General features: G+C 36.8%; 1 protein-coding gene across 6 annotated transcripts in view; it reads right to left on the bottom strand.

Moving 5' to 3' along the window:
- Window positions 1–14,954, bottom strand: part of ZFX (zinc finger protein X-linked) — a 70,917-nt gene that overhangs the window by 17,178 nt on the left and 38,785 nt on the right. The window lies entirely within an intron of this gene.

Here is a 14,954-nt window from a genome sequence, read left to right as displayed (position 1 = left end):
TTTTCTTATTTTTTACTATAAAAAATAAATCTATTTTTAAAAATTAAAAAAAATTTTTTTTCTGAATACATTTATTCTTAATAATTTTTTTCTTATTTTTTATTATAATAGCTTTATTTTATCCTCTTTCTTTCTTTCTTTCTATTTTTTTCTCCCTTTTATTCTGAGCCGTGTGGATGAAAGGCTCTTGGTGCTCCAGCCAGGCATCAGGGCTGTGCCTCTGAGGTGGGAGAGCCAACTTCAGGACACTGGTCCACAAGAGACCTCCCAGCTCCACGTAATACCAAACGGCGAAAATCTCTCAGAGATCTCCATCTCAACATCAAGACCCAGCTTCACTCAACGACCAGCAAGCTACAGTGCTGGACACCCTATGCCAAACAACTAGCAAGACAGGAACACAGCCCCATCCATTAGCAGAGAGGCTGCCTAAAATCATAATAAGGCCACAGACACCCCAAAACACACCACCAGACGTGGACGTGCCCACCAGAAAGACAAGATCCAACCTCATCCACCAGAACACAGGCACTAGTCCCCTCCACCAGGAAGCCTACACAACCCACTGAACCAACCTTAGCCACTGGGGACAGATACCAAAAACAACGGGAACTACGAACCTGCAGCCTGTGAAAAGGAGACCCCAAACACAGTGAGGTAAGCAAAATGAGAAGACAAAAAAACACACAGCAGGTGAAGGAGCAGGGTCAAAACACACCAGACCTAACAAATGAAGAGGAAACAGGCAGTCTACCTGAAAAAGAATTCAGAATAATGATAGTAAAGATGATCCAAAATCTGGGAAATAGAATAGACAAAATGCAAGAAACATTTAACAAGGACCTAGAAGAACTAAAGAGGAACCAAGCAACGATGAAAAACACAATAAATGAAATTAAAAATACTCTAGACGGGATCAATAGCAGAATAACTGAGGCAGAAGAACGGATAAGTGACCTGGAAGATAAAATAGTGGAAATAACTACTGCAGAGCAGAATAAAGAAAAAAGAATGAAAAGAACTGAGGACAGTCTCAGAGACCTCTGGCACAACATTAAACGCACCAACATTCGAATTATAGGGGTCCCAGAAGAAGAAGAGAAAAAGAAAGGGACTGAGAAAATATTTGAAGAGATTATAGTTGAAAACTTCCCTAATATGGGAAAGGAAATAGTTAATCAAGTCCTGGAAGCACAGAGAGTCCCATACAGGATAAATCCAAGGAGAAACACGCCAAGACACATATTAATCAAACTATCAAAAATTAAATATAAAGAAAACATATTAAAAGCAGCAAGGGAAAAACAGCAAATAACACACAAGGGAATCTCCATAAGGTTAACAGCTGATCTTTCAGCAGAAACTCTGCAAGCCAGAAGGGAGTGGCAGGATATACTTAAAGTGATGAAGGAGAAAAACCTACAACCAAGATTAATCTACCCAGCAAGGATCTCATTCAGATTTGACAGAGAAATTAAAACCTTTACAGTCAAGCAAAAGCTAAGAGAATTCAGCACCACCACACCAGCTTTACAACAAATGCTAAAGGAACTTCTCTAGGCAAGAAACACAAGAGAAGGAAAACACCTACAATAACAAACACAAAATATCTAAGAAAATGGGAATAGGAACATACATATCAATAATTACCTTAAATGTAAATGGATTAAATGCTCCCACCAAAAGACACAGACTGGCTGAATGGATACAAAAGCAAGATCCATATATATGCTGTCTACAAGAGACCCACTTCAGACCTAGAGACACATACAGACTGAAAGTGACGGGATGGAAAAAGATATTCCATGCAAATGGAAATCAAAAGAAAGCTGGAGTAGCAATTCTCATATCAGACAAAATAGACTTTAAAATAAAGACTATTACAAGAGACAAAGAAGGACACTATATAATGATCAAGGGATCGATCCAAGAGGAAGGTATAACAATTGTAAATATTTATGCACCCAACATAGGAGCACCTCAATACATAAGGCAAATACTAACAGCCATAAAAGGGGAAATCGACAGTAACACAATCATAGTAGGGGACTTTAACGCCCCACTTTCACCAATGGACAGATCATCCAAAATGAAAATAAATAAGGAAACACAAGCTTTAAATGATACATTAAACAAGATGGACTTAATTGATATTTATAGGGCATTCCACCCAAAAACAACAGAATACACATTTTTCTCAAGTGCTCATGGAACATTCTCCAGGATAGATCATATCTTGGGTCACAAATCAAGCCTTGGTAAATTTAAGAAAATTGAAATCGTATCAAGTATCTTTTCCGACCACAACGCTATGAGACTAGATATCAATTACAGGAAAAGATCTGTAAAAAATACAAACACATGGAGGCTACACAATACACTACTTAATAACGAAGTGATCACTGAAGAAATCAAAGGGGAAATCCAAAAAATACCTAGAAACAAATGACAATGGAGTCACGACGACACAAAACCTATGGGATGCAGCAAAAGCAGTGCTAAGAGGGAAGTTTATAGCAATACAAGCCTACATCAAGAAACAGGAAACATCTCGAATAAACAACCTAACCTTGCACCTAAAGCAATTAGAGAAAGAAGAGCAAAAAAACCCCAAAGCTAGCAGAAGGAAAGAAATCATAAAGATCAGGTCAGAAATAAATGAAAAAGAAATGAAGGAAACAATAGCAAAAATCAATGAAACTAAAAGCTGGTTCTTCGAGAAGATAAACAAAATTGATAAACCAGTAGCCAGACTCATCAAGAGAAAAAGGGAGAAGACTCAAATCAATAGAATTAGAAATGAAAAAGGAGAAGTAACCACTGACACTGCAGAAATACAAACGATCATGAGAGATTACTACAAGCAACTCTATGCCAATAAAATGGACAACCTGGAAGAAATGGACAGATTCTTAGAAATGCACAAACTGCCGAGACTGAACCAGGAAGAAATAGAAAATATGAACAGACCAATCACAAGCACTGAAATTGAAACTGGGATTAAAAATCTTCCAACAAACAAAAGCCCAGGACCAGATGGCTTCACAGGCGAATTCTATCAAACATTTAGAGAAGAGCTAACACCTATCCTTCTCAAACTCTTCCAAAATATAGCAGAGGGAGGAACACTCCCCAACTCATTCTACGAGGCCACCATCACCCTGATACCAAAACCAGACAAAGATGTCACAAAGAAAGAAAACTACAGGCCAATATCACTGATGAACATAGATGCAAAAATCCTCAACAAAATACTAGCAAACAGAACCCAACAGCACATTAAAAGGATTATACACCATGATCAAGTGGGGTTTATTCCAGGAATGCAAGGATTCTTCAATATACGCAAATCAATCAATGTGATACATCATATTAACAAACTGAAGGAGAAAAACCATATGATCATCTCAATAGATGCAGAGAAAGCTTTCGACAAAATTCAACACCCATTTATGATAAAAGCCCTGCAGAAAGTAGGCATAGAGGGAACTTTCCTCAACATAATAAAGGCCATATATGACAAACCCACAGCCAACATCGTCCTCAATGGTGAAAAACTGAAACCATTTCCACTAAGATCAGGAACAAGACAAGGTTGCCCACTCTCACCACTATTATTCAACATAGTTTTGGAAGTGTTAGCCACAGCAATCAGAGAAGACAAAGAAATAAAAGGAATCCAAATCGGAAAAGAAGAAGTAAAGCTGTCACTGTTTGCAGATGACATGATACTATACATAGAGAATCCTAAAGAGACTCCTAAGACTGCCACCAGAAAACTACTAGAGCTAATCAATGAATTTGGTAAAGTAGCAGGATACAAAATTAATGCACAGAAATCTCTTGCATTCCTATATACTAATAATGAAAAATCTGAAAGTGAAATTAAGAAAACACTCCCGTTTACCATTGCAACAAAAAGAAAAAAATACCTAGGAATAAACCTACCTAAGGAGACTTGCAGAAAATTATAGGACACTGATGAAAGAAATTAAAGATGATACAAATAGATGGAGAGATATACCATGTTCTTGGATTGGAAGAATCAACATTGTGAAAATGACTCTACTACCCAAAGCAATCTACAGATTCAATGCAATCCCTATCAAACTACCACTGGCATTTTTCACAGAACTAGAACAAAAAATTTCACAATTTGTATGGAGACACAAAAGACCCCGAATAGCCAAAGCAGTCTTGAGAACGAAAAATGGAGCTGGAGGAATCAGGCTCCCTGACTTCAGACTATATTACAAAGCTACAGTAATCAAGACAGTTTGGTACTGGCACAAAAACAGAAATATAGATCAATGGAACAGGATAGAAAGCCCAGAGATAAACCCACACACATATGGTCACCTTATCTTTGATAAAGGAGGCAAGCATATACAGTGGAGAAAAGACAGCCTCTTCAATAAGTGGTGCTGGGAAAATTGGACAGGTACATGTAAAAGTATGAAATTAGAACACTCCCTGACACCATACACAAAAATAAACTCAAAATGGATTAAAGACCTAAGTGTAAAGCCAGACACTATCAAACTCTTAGAGGAAAACATAGGCAGAACACTCTATGACATAAATCACAGCAAGATCCTTTTTGACCCAGCTCCTAGAGAAATGGAAATAAAAACACAAATAAACAAATGGGACCTAATGAAACTTCAAAGCTTTTGCACAGCAAAGGAAACCATAAACAAGACGAAAAGACAACCCTCAGAATGGGAGAAAATATTTGCAAATGAAGCAACTGACAAAGGATTCATCTCCAAGATTTACAAGCAGCTCATGCAGCTCAATAACAAAAAAAACAAACAACCCAATCCAAAAATGGGCAGAAGACCTAAATAGACATTTCTCCAAAGAAGATATACAGATGGCCAACAGACACATGAAAGAATGCTCAACATCATTAATCATCAGAGAAATGCAAATCAAAACTACAATGAGGTATCATCTCACACCGGTCAGAATGGCCATCATCAAAAAATTTACAAACAATAAATGCTGGAGAGGGTGTGGAGAAAAGGGAACACTCTTGCACTGTTGGTGGGAATGTAAATTGATACAGCCACTATGGAGAACAGTATGGAGGTTCCTTAAAAAACTAAAAATAGAACTACCATACGACCCAGCAATCCCACTACTGGGCATATACCCTGAGAAAACCATAATTCAAAAAGAGTCATGTACCAAAATGTTCATTGCAGCTCTCTTTACAATAGCCAGGACATGGAAGCAACCTAAGTCTCCATCATCGGATGAATGGATAAAGAAGATGTGGCACATATATACAATGGAATATTACTCAGCCATAAAAGGGAACAAAATTGAATTATTTGTAGTGAGGTGGATGGAGTTAGAGTCTGTCACACAGAGTGAAGTAAGTCAGAAAGAGAAAAACAAATACAGTATGCTAACACATATATATGGAATCTAAGGGGAAAAAAATAAAAAAAAGGTCATGAAGAACCTAGTGGCAAGATGGGAATAAAGACACAGACCTACCAAAGAATGGACTTGAGGATATGGGGAGGGGGAGGGGTGAGATGTGACAGGGTGAGAGAGTGTCATGGACATATATACACTACCAAATGTAAAATAGATAGCTAGTGGGAAGCAGCCGCATAGCACAGGGAGAGCAGCTCAGTGCTTTGTGACCGCCTGGGGGGGTGGGATGGGGAGGGTGGGAGGGAGGGAGATGCAGGAGGGAGGAGATATGGGAACGTGTGTATATGTGTAGCTGATTCACTTTGTTATAAAGCAGAAACTAACACACCATTGTGAAGCAATTATACTTCAATAAAGATGTTTAAAAATAAAAAAAAAAAAAAAACAGAAAAAAAAATAAATAAATAAAAATACCATTAGTCAAAAAAAAAAAAAGATACAAGAAAAAATAAACATGGGCAAGAGTATAAAAATAATAGTTTATATACAATTCCTTTTTCTCATGTAAACATAAATTTGAAAAAAGTAACATTTCTGAGGTAGAAAAACAATGGAAAAGGGTTTGGAGGCTGTCTGGGTAGATTCTGCTATGATGGGTTAAATAAGAAAATGTTTACGCCCCCTCTAAATTATTTCCTAACGTCCTTGAAATTGGGTATTCAGTAATACTGCAAATTTTAGTAAATCACTGGAACTCTATTTGCCTCTTCTGTCCACCAATAAGCACTATTTATCCCAAACTCTACTGCTCTGTAGTATTAACTTTATATACACACACATATGAAGAAGGTCAATATGAGAGTGGGGACTAGACACTTTGGAATAAAACACACTTGATTTCAAATGTTCACCCTAATGCTAGTTGGATGTGTAACTTTGGACAAGTTACTTAAACAGAGCCTCAGTTCCCCAATCTGTAAAACAGTGGTAACACCAATCTTATACGGTTGCTATAATTAACAAATTATATAGTAAGTTCGGGCACAAGGATATTATTTATTGAAGGTTTACTATTACCTATTTTTATTGTTACCAACTTGTTACAAATCTCCAACTAAATAATTCTTGGGATAAAAAAGCTTAAGTTTTAAAAATTTTTAAAAACTGTCCATATTGACTTGATAACAATCAAACCATAAACACAATCCTAAACATTTTTCCCCAAAAAGAGAACTGTATTAAAAACAAACCTCACCAAACAAACTTAATTATATCTTCTGATGGAAATTCCCATTGTCTCAAGGGCCATTAGAAGATGGGTCTGAGAGCATTTTGCACACATTAGTACCTGAACTCTTTCTTGAAATATTAATTCAAATGGACTTAAATTATATATATATATATATATATATATATATATATATATATATATGCTGCACCAAAATAGTTTAATAAGCATTAGTTAAGAACTAACCAACCTAATGATATATTAACATTCAGCTTTTATAAAAGCAGTTGCATACTGCAGAACATGGTGTTTTGAATACAATCTTATCTTAGTGAAAAGGTCTTTGACCTTAGAATATAAAAACAACTAAATGGAGAGAACACAACTATGTTATTACTCCACACTCACTGTCATCAAAAAGTTTTATTAAAGTTATGGTCTGCACCAAGTAAAATTTCCAAGTTTACAATAAACATGTTAAAAATGTTGATAAACTTTCACTTAACCCAACTAGTTTAAAGGTTCCAAGATTAAATTATTTGCTATAATTTTTGTTAGTTTGTCTTCTTTAAAACTGCTTACCGCGATGAAGAGTGGCCCCCGCTCGCCGCAACTAGAGAAAGCCCTCGCACAGAAACGAAGACCCAACACAGCCAAAAATAAATAAATAAATAAAATTTAAAAACAACAACAACAAAAAACTGCTTAAAATAACTGAAAACACATATTTTATTAAAATGTGTATTAGAAATGAAGCACCATAAAAGGTTTACATTAGAACAGAGACTCTCTGCCAAGTGATCGGGGTTTGGCAGGAGAAGCCCCATACTCCAGAGGCATATTAGTTGTTTCCTTTGATGTTACTATCAACAGTAAGCACACATACCCAAGTATCCTGGTTTTCCATAAGAACACACTACGTTGCCATAACTTATTAATTTTGCTAAACCTTTAAAAACTCACTTATGGATTTTTGCCTGGCCTTTAAAATTCAGACTTTAATATTTAGGGTAGTAAATTTTGCAAATTCACTACCCATTTCTGATAACATGAAAACAGTATAAGGATAGACATATAGATCAATGGAATAGAATTAAGAGTACAGCAATTAACCCCTCACCATTTACCGTCAATTATTTTCAACAAGGGTGCCAAGAACATTCAATGGGGAAAGAACAGTCTTTTCAACAAAAAGTGCTTAGGACAACTGAATACCCACATGTCAAAGAATAAAGTTAGCTCCTTACCTCACACTATGTACAAAAATAAACTCAAAATAGACCAAATGCCTAAACATAAGGGCTAAAACTACATAATTCTTAGAGGAGAAAATGGTGTAAATCCTTATGACCTTGGGTTAGCCAACAATTTATTATATATGACACCAAACACATAAGCAACAAAAAAAATTACAGGCATGCCTCATTTTATTGCACTTCACAGATACTGTGTTTTTTACAAATTGAAGGTTTATGGCAACCCTGGGTCAAGCAAGTCTATCGGCGCCATTTTTCCAATAGCATTTGCTTACATATATTTTGCTTCTTTTCGAGTCTCTGTGTGATATTTTGGTAATTCTCACAATATTTAATATTTTTTCATGATTATTGTATTTGTTATAGTGAACTGTGATCAGTAATCTTTACTGTCACTACTACGACTACTGAAGGCTCAGATGATGGTTAGCATTTTTTAGCAATAAAATATTTTTAATTAAGATATGTACATTTTTTTAAGACCTAAAGCTATTGCACATGTAACAAACTACAGTATAGTGTTAACATAACCGGGAAACCAAAAAAATTCGTGTGACTCACTTTACTGCGATATTTGCTTTACTGTAGTGGTCTGGAATCAAACCTGCAATATCTCCAAGGTATGCCTGTTTAAATAAACTGGATTTCATCAAAACTTAAAACTTTTGTACATCAAAGGACGCTATCAAAAAAGTGAAGACAACCAACAGAATGGGAGAAAATATTTGCAAATCATATATAAGGGATTTGCATCTAGAATATATCAAAAATTCTTTCAACTCAGTAAAAAAAAGACAAATAACTCAATTTAAAAATGGGCAAAATGGGCGTCCCTGGTGGCGCAGTGGTTAAGAATCCGCCTGCCAATGAAGGGGACACGGGTTTGAGCCCTGGTCCGGGAAGATCCCACATGCCGCGGAGCAACTAAGCCCGTGCGCCACAACTACTGAGCCTGCGTGCCTGGAGCCCGTGCTCTGCAACAAGAGAAGCCACCGCAAGGAGAAGCCCGCGGACCGCAACGAAGAGTAGCCCCCGCTCACCACAACTAGAGAAAGCCCGCGCACAGCAACGAAGACCCCAACAAAGCCAAATAAATAAATAAATTTATTAAAAAAAAAAGGGGGGGCAAAAGATCTGAACAGACATTTCTCCAAAGAATATATACAAACGGCCAATAAGCACGTGAAAAGATGCTCAACATCATTAACCATCAGGGAAATGTATATCAAAACCACAAGAGGATACCACACTTCATATCCACTAGGATGGCTATCACCAAAAAGACAGTATTAACAAGTACTGGAGAGGATGTGGAGAAAATGGAATCCTCATTCACTGCTAGTGGGAATGTAAAATGGTGCAGCTGCTTTAGAAAACAGTCTGGCAGTTCCTCAAAAGGTTAAACATAGAATTACCATATGACCCAGCAATTCCACTCCCACATATATACTCAGAAGAGATGAAAATATATATCCAACAAAAACTTGTACACAAATGTTGATATTGAAGTCCTAACAGCCAAGAAGTGGAAACAACCCAAAAGTTTATTAACTGATGAACAGACTAAAATGTATACCCATACAATGGAATATTACTCAGTAATAAAAAGGAATGAAGTACTGATACATGCTACAACATAGACGAATGTTGAAAACATTATGCTAGGTGAAAGAAGCCAGACACAAAGGACCACATATTACAGGATACCACTGATATGAAATGTCCAGAGTGGGCAAATACAGAAAGTAGATTAGGGCTTGCTTAGAGTTGGAGAGGATGGAGAGGGATAATATGAGTGATAGTTAAAGGATATGGGGTTTCTCCTTGGAGAGATGAAAAAATTTCTAAAATTGATCATGAGGATGGTTGCACAAGTTTATGAATATACCAAAAACCACTGAATTGCACACTTTAAACGGGTGAACAGTATGGTATGTCTATGAAAAGCTATTACCAAAAAAAAAGTTTATTTCAAAACTTAAATTGAATCTAGGATTAGAAAGGAACACCTAACTCCCATTCATCTCCTACCTAACTGTCCTAATTAAAAGACATGAGAGATGTCAACAAGACCTAGAGTGACATTTCGTTGATCATATTAGTATCAGAGGCACCCAAAGAATATTTTGTTTCCCGCAGCTGTTGTAAGGCAGTGCCTGACTCATCATCACCAGATCTTCTCCAACTTTCCCTATTGTACAAACTGATGTTTCACAAAATAGCATCTTGACTATGCAGCTGAAAAGTGAAACTGTAGGAGGGTGAAGACCACTGCAAAGAAATCAGGGATGCCTGGCAGCTGTCTCAGATTCATGGAGAACTAAGAAACCATCTGAGTAACAAGTGGACGATTCAAACACTCCACCTTTCAGAGAGCCAGAAAACTCCTAAGTACCATAAAGCAGTGCTACCATATCTAGCCTGACCAGAACCAAGTAACAGCCACAGCTACTGGTAGGGAAGAAATGTGTCATTAATACCTTGGATGAGGCGTGATGTCCACAGACTTTCAGCTATAGCATTCATTTATTCAACAAATATTTCAAATCTAATATGCCAAAGGATTTGATGGGGAATATACATAAGTAGCTAAGATGCAATAGACAGTTCCTGTCCTCAAGAAACATACAATCAATTTAGAAGCAATCACAACATCTAGAGAGCAAAGACTAGATGAAGAGGTCATCCTGACCTCAAAGGCAGCTATACTGTGACAAAGAATGTTTGTGCCAATGTACACTACCCGTGACACTACTACTTGCTACTTTATCATCTTTTTATTTTTTTATTTTTATTTTTTTTTATCATCTTTTTAAATGAGACTTTCAGAGGGAAGAAATCTGTCAAGAAGGACTCTAAAAACTTTATAAAAGCTGTTTAGTAGACTCTTCGCTTCAATGACTTACTGAAATTTTTAAAAAGAATATTTGCACATCTGTTCATGTTCGTCTTTGACCTATAAAGTGATGAATAAATATCATAGGAATTCAGAGATACTACCATCTCTCATCATATTATGAAGAGCATTAAAGTTGACTGCTAATAATGGCATCTCAGCATTCTCTATCACAGATAAAATCAGGCCATAGTTCCTCTATATGCTTACTACAAAGCCCTTCTCAATCCTGAACTTCTGAAATCAATATAGGTTTTAAGTTAAAATGTAGCATAAAAGAAGTATCTTTACTGGGAAGCAGACAAGAGAAAAGCTAGTTAATTCCAAGGCATTCATCTGGTCTGATTCCAAAGCCAACAGTTTAAACATGATCATTACTTTGAAGGGAAAGGGGATGATGGTATGGAGTGGGGGGAAAGAGTGAAGAAGTGTCTGTATAATAGAGAAGACAAAAGATACTACCAAAAGTCACCATCCCTAAAACCAATCCAACCATTTCACTATAGTGAAATAGGGGGATAAGAACTTGTATATGTGTTCTTTGTATTCTTTGAGCTTGGATGTGATATTCCATTTTTAAAAGAAAGAAGAAAGGAAGGAAGGGAGGGAGGGAGGGAGAAAATAAAAAGTAAAGGAAGAAATTATTGTATTATTAAAATATATATTTTACGTACATATATAAAATATACTAAAATACAGTACAATAGCAGTTTGTGTCTATCTGTATTTACTTTTTCAGGAATATTAAAATCTATATCAATTAGCACAAACCCAGGGCCTAAAAAAAAAAGATGACTATAAATAAAATTTTTAATAAAAATTTTGTAAGTCTGAGCTCTAATACAAGAAACTACTACACTATGTCAACCATTACTAACGAAACGTCTGGTTTTTTGGATGACTTTCTTGGAGGGTTGACTTCCTAAAAGAGTAATAAAGGTAAGAGACAGTGTGCAGCTGAAGGTCGAACTAATGCCATGCACTTTACTCCTTAGCTAACAAGTTTAAGACAGAAAGGACAGAAAAGGGAAAGAGAAATCAAGAACAGAGAGTGCTTTCTCAAGTATTTCACCAGATCCTCCTCCCTCATAAAGCACAATGAACCCAATTCCCTCCTTTCTCCAGCCTTGCCCCTGGGTTGCCTAGTCATGGGATAGAAAATCCGGCAGTTATATTTAAAAATAGCATTTTCATTTAAATAGTGCATCTTACATACAAACTTAAGTCTCCCAATCTCAGCTGGCCCCTGCAGTTCGTTCAGCAATCTGTAAGTTCTCAGCTTCCTGCCCTGGCCCATCCCCATACGACATAGGCTTTTCAACCCTTTGCCACTACCCTTCAGCTCCCACCCAACCTCTGCAAGTCCTTCTATATTAGCAGGTGAAGTTGCTACACAGAGAAAGTAGCTCCCAACATTCAAACACTCCTTTTAAACTTACTGTCCCAGGCTCTCCAATTTTCCTGATCCTTAACTGCCTTCCTGTCTCAGAGAAGGGGACTCTTTCTCTCTAGGACTCACCTACCAGCCTTCCACCACTGCCCTGGACCCTACTCCGTTCCTCTTCTCTGGAACCTGCTCCAACTGTTAGTCCTTCCTATATCTTCAGTCTCTGTTCAACTGTTCGTGTCCTGCACCTGTAAACCTATATATATGCTCAACACACTTCCACCATCCATTCAACCATCAAAAGCTGTACTCTTGCTTCTTCTGTCCCTTCACTGACCAAAACGGCAATTTATACAAACTGCTTCACCTACTCCACCACTTCCACCAACTTCTCAATCCATTACAGCTTATCTCCTCTATCTCTTCTCCACTGGCCCATGCTTTATTGAAACTATTCTAATTAAGATACCAATAACTTTTTATACAATTTTTAAAGGTTATTTTCCATTTATAGTTATTACAAAATACTGGCTATATTCCCCATGTTGTACCATACATCCTTGAGCCTATATTACACCCAATAGTTTTAATCATAAAAAATTTAAAAATTAAAAAAAATAAAGTTGCCTTTCCACAAAAATAAAACAAAAAGGATAATTAAAAAAAAAAAAAAAAGATACCAATGACCTCCTAACTGCCTAATGAAAAAGCCCACTCCCTCCTCAGTAACTAACACTCTTAGAAATTCTGCTTATCTTTCACAGTGTTAAAAACATTCTAAAGATTTTTCTCCTCCTCCTCTTCCTAAAACCTCCTGATTTTCATGAGCTCTTCTCTGCCTACTTCTTAAATGCCCAAAGGATCCATACTTGACACTCTTATTTGACAAGCACTCTCTGGGGACCACCACCCATTTCCACATAGGGTACTACCTATATTCTGTTGTCCCAAATTTCTTCCTCTAGTCACAAACTCTCTCAAAAGCACCAAATTCATATTTTCAACTGCCTACAGAAAACATCCACCAGATTGTCCCCAGCAAGCAACCTAAACTTTCAACAGGCCCTGAAACATTTTCTTTCCACCAAATCTATTCCTCCTCCCAGGTAATGGCATAACCAGGCACCCAATCTCCCACGGCAGAAACCTTAGTGTCCTCCTTTAATTCTTTCTCCCTCAAATCCTTACCCCTATTCTATCACCAAATCGCATTCATTTTACTTCCTAATCTCTCTTAAATCCAGCTCCCCTGCTCTACTCCCATTACTATGAAGGTACTTAGGATCTTCTTTATCTCATGGAGGAACCATTCCAACTTCTCTCTAGCACTAATCTCTTCTCACCTATTCTTATCCCTTATTACTACCAGGATTACCTTCCTAAAATAAATTCAAACTTGAAACAGGATATTACATTTCTCCTTGTCAGAGTGGCAAAAATTAAAAGGGAAAACAATACCCTATGTTGGTCAGAGTGTAGGGAAAGGGACATTCTCATAAACTTGGTGGGTGGAATTCTATTAGGCAAAATACCGAAGCAAATATAACCAGACTTGTAAATATGTATACCCTCGGATCCAGCAATATTATTTCTAGAAATTTATTTTAAGTAAATAAACAGAAAGTGCACAAAAATATGAGTACATCCTAAAGTTCCCATTATTCCCAGCAGAAGCCGAGACCTTTTTGACATACTATATACCATCTGCCTAGAATGGCTCCCTCCTATCCATGTCCTTCATCCTGCAAAAGTAGGAACTCATCCTTGAGTTCAAAGGTCAGCAACTCCATTTTGTCTCCACAGCAATTTAGTCACACCTCTGCATCACAGTGTAACCTATCTTTCTCTCCCACTGTAGACTGTAAGCTCTCCAAGGACAATGGTTTTGTGTAATTTTTATTTAGCACATATCCATATTTGCACTATCTAAAAAAATGTCTGGCACATAGTAGGGGCACAGTAAACACGTGTTGAATGAAGGCATTTTCCTCCTCTTTACACGAAGAACTCTCGGATTTCCAGAATCTTAAGAACTTTTAAAAGGTATTTCCTAAAATGCTGGTGGACTCCAATATTTCATATTAAATTCCCGTTTTATAACAGGTATTCAAGCAAAGCAAATGGTCTCGTGCATTTATATAAGCAAACAGTCTGTGAGTCTTTATTTGTTTGAAGTTTAGTTCCTAGAGGCATAATTAGAATTTCCATACTGGGTCAGAACTGTGGTCTATCTAACTGAGGATTAGGATCCTCAGGATCTCTGAAAGTGGTACCAAGAAATAAATTGTAAGAAGACATAGCTATTCTCCCAGATGTTAGAGGTGTGTTCCAAAACACCTTACTTTTCTTCAGTAACCTAGTATGAGTCCATCATACTTGAAATCATGTTTTGGAATATTTGTTTAAATACTATGCCAGAGCTCTTTTCCATGCTATCTGTTATATAAACAGCATTTTACATATTATATAAGTACATAGTATTACATAAGTAGTACTGTACATCCATATACAAGAATATAAGTAGTTTGAGTATACATTTTTCTCTAAGTTGAACTCCTTTTAAGTTTCAAGAGGGTTCCTAATTCTATTGAAGGCTGGTAACAGCCTAATCACATCCTTCATGATTTCACAAAGTTCAGTTCTAGTCCTTTCAATCTTTGATCTCTAGACTGAAGAAATCTCATCTTTCTACTGTGTCCTTACAGAGAAATGATCCTACCCTGTACCATTCCACTTATCTTAATTTTGAGTTATCTTACAGGCTCCAAACTGAAACAACAATGAAGGAAGGTCTAT

Source organism: Eschrichtius robustus, chromosome X, assembly GCF_028021215.1.
Source record: "Eschrichtius robustus isolate mEscRob2 chromosome X, mEscRob2.pri, whole genome shotgun sequence".
Lineage (NCBI taxonomy): Eukaryota > Metazoa > Chordata > Mammalia > Artiodactyla > Eschrichtiidae > Eschrichtius > Eschrichtius robustus.
Note: the sequence above shows the minus strand (reverse complement) of the source record. Positions and strands in the feature narration are given on the sequence as shown.